A 3004-nucleotide genomic window follows, 5' to 3' on the forward strand; every position below is an offset into this window, starting at 1 on the left:
ACCCACTTCGGGCCATGATCCACCGCACCTGAGGGGAGGTTTCTTGGATCCCGGCTCCCAGAACAACCGCCGAGGTCCGCTTCGCCGGCAACTTCGGCGCCACCCTTGCTTTGGACGCCCGGGGAGCAGATTGCCCGGGCGCGGTCGCGATGACTTGAGGGTCACCCCCATGCGCTGCCGGTACGAGCGGCGGCCCCTGAGGAGCGGACGCCCTGACCTGGCCCTCCGGAGCCACCTCAGCTCCCCCGGCCGAGGGGTCAGGCGACCTCTCGGGTCGCCCCCGTGCCTCGGGCCGGGACCCCGACGCCCCAACTCCAGGGACTGACGGTGTCGACCCGCTCGGGGGCTGGCTCGACGACTCCTGGCCACACCCCAAGCCGGGGCTGAGGCCGAGACGGGCGGCCATGTCGTCCTCCTCCTCATCATCGTCGTCATCGTCTTCATCGGGCGTCTCCGGCGATGGCTCCCTCGGGAGTCCTTCCCTCTCCTGCTGGCGACGGCGCTTCTCCAAGGCGTCCCGAGCCCGCCTCCGCTCGCGGGCCCGGGCCTTCTCCGCGTCCTTCTTCTTCTTCTCCTCCTCCGCAACGACCCACCGCGCTGCTCGGTCCACCGCGTCCTCCGGGACCCGTGGCAGGGAGGGCTTGTGCCACCCCACCTCCTAAAGAAGGGGAGAAAGAAACCCGATCATAAGAACCCGGAGCAACCCGATGTATGAAGAAGGAGGGAGTGAACACTCACCAGAGTTACACACCCCTGGTCGGGGCGCATCCGAAGCTGGGAGTAGGCATGGGAGTCCGGCTTCCCCATCGCAGCCGACACCCGCCATTGGAGGGCGTCGAAGGGAAGAGGATCAGGGGACATTCGCGAGCCCTCCCAGTCAGCCTCCGGGGTCATCTCCCAAAGCGGCAGCCGCCGCTCCGCCAAGGGAAGCACCCTCCGACGGTGGATGGCGGCGACCACTCCCGCAGCGGTGAGTCCCCCCTCCCGCAACGCCTTCAGGGCCTAGAGAAGGGGTTCGAGATTCTTCTGTCTCTCGTGCGGGGTCCCGTGACGCCAGGCGTCGGTGGCGGCGGTGACTACTCGCTGGGAGAACTGGTTAGTATAATTACCAGTGTTGTTGATCTCTATAGTTGAACCGGATTGTGTCGAATCATCCATTTGTCCGACGTCACTGATAGTATCCTCAGTCAAAGTAGCCACGTTACGTGCAACGTTTGCTTCAAATTTCTTGTTTTGACGGGCTAAGATAGCTTGTCTTTCACCACGCAGAACATGATGTTTACGTCTTAGTGGCTCAGTAGACATATCGGGTGAACCGACATCCTCAGTTATTGTTGAAGCTGGCATGAAAGGTGTACTGGTGTATTCAGGGATAACCCAGTCGCATGCGTTATCAGAGGATGAATCAGGTTCCGATACATATGCTGTAGGGTGTAGAACCTCAGAGGTATATGTTGGGACCTCCATGGCGATGGACCCCTGATTCAAAGTGCTAGCTTGCAGTGCTCTACGTTTTCTTATGTACTCTAACTTTCCCTCTTTCCGCCTTGGTGTCTGATTATACAACCTAAGCTGTTCATTTTGGTCACCTATAAAATATGAACACAATTACTTTTCAACTGTAGGTTTATGCGCAGATTTATTAATTAAAATGTGACGTTTTTCATCACCTCCTGACACATTGGGCATCACATTGTGTCCCTTGTTTCGTTGACGTGCTTCACGACGCTTCCTATTCTTCTCGTTTTTTTGTTCAACGGACATCGCTGCATATCTTTCCCTATCCCTTTTCCTCTTACGCTCCTTAGCATCGACCATTGGTCCGAGCAATTCATTTTGATCACCTATAATGTAAGTTAGTGTATTAGTGTTCCCTACTTACTATGTTTCGACGATGTATGGTCAGTTTGTATATTGACCTTTACCTCTAATGATATTAGTAGAGATGTCTGTGAATGGTTTGCGACCGGCATTATGTCCCATCGGATCTATAACAAGAACAGTACCCGAGAAAACATGAGCATAAAAATAATACTGCAAGAACCAAGGGTGAAATGATATGTCTGCAATAAACCAAGCTAATAGAAGATCAAAAAAGATGCCCTTGGTAATAGAGGTTATAGAAACAAGCATCATAACCGAGAGTAAAGAGATAAGACCTAGAGAGAGAGGTGATAGGAGAACAATTTTGGTGTCCGTATAAGATATTGTATTATATTCCAAGTTTGAACTGCGTAGATGGATATGGGTGACGCGCTAAGTAATTGTTTTCATAACTCTGGTGATGTGGAATATCATTTCTGGAGCACGCCTAGCTCCTATAGATGGGCTTCGGTATACCGAATGTACATTAAATTTGTTCCGGATTTGATCTGTATATTTGACGTAATTTCACGATAGAAGTTACGAATTTAATGTCAAACATGACACAACATTAAACCAATATAGTGTTCTAAATGGAAAACGTACGGGCTAAACGATTTGATGTTCCACTTATTCATTGATATGTCCCAGTAGAACAAAATGTTTTACAACCATTGACACATGTAAGTTGCATCAATAACAGTACATGTATTCCATCATAAAATTCAGATTTGCAAAAGTTACAGACTCTATCTACTCCTTTGGTCGTCAAGATATCTAACGGCAAACTGACGATCGTTCCGCGCCACCAAAGCCTTTTGAATTGCTGCAATGAGTGCAACATTTAATCACATGTATACTCAGTTCACAATATAAAGAAAACAAGAACATAATTTTGATGTAGGTAATCTTATAAAATACTTACGTTCAAAATAATGGGTGTTGTGATGGAACGGTTTGAAGTGTATTGTTGTATGGTCAGTTGATTCGAGACACTCTAGAATAGCAAATTTAAATATTCAATATTAATCATTATAAAAGAAAATTAGTGAATAATGTGTTTGCAAGGCGTAAACATTTGTTGTACCTTGTTTTCTGAACCGCCGAAACATGGTCCCAATTATGATGCTATAATTCTCAT

At 49.1% G+C, this 3004-nt stretch overlaps 1 long non-coding RNA gene across 1 annotated transcript; it reads right to left on the bottom strand.

Annotated features, from left to right (window-relative positions):
- Positions 1-2633: 2633 nt before the first annotated feature.
- LOC103627318 (uncharacterized) lies at positions 2634-3004 on the bottom strand. The gene is made up of 3 exons (XR_553536.2): positions 2951-3004; positions 2789-2860; positions 2634-2689 (listed from the first exon to the last, which is right to left on the bottom strand). It is a non-coding gene; the product is annotated as an uncharacterized lncRNA (long non-coding RNA).

The sequence above is a fragment of the Zea mays genome, chromosome 5 (assembly GCF_902167145.1).
Source record: "Zea mays cultivar B73 chromosome 5, Zm-B73-REFERENCE-NAM-5.0, whole genome shotgun sequence".
Classification (NCBI taxonomy): Eukaryota; Viridiplantae; Streptophyta; class Magnoliopsida; order Poales; family Poaceae; genus Zea; species Zea mays.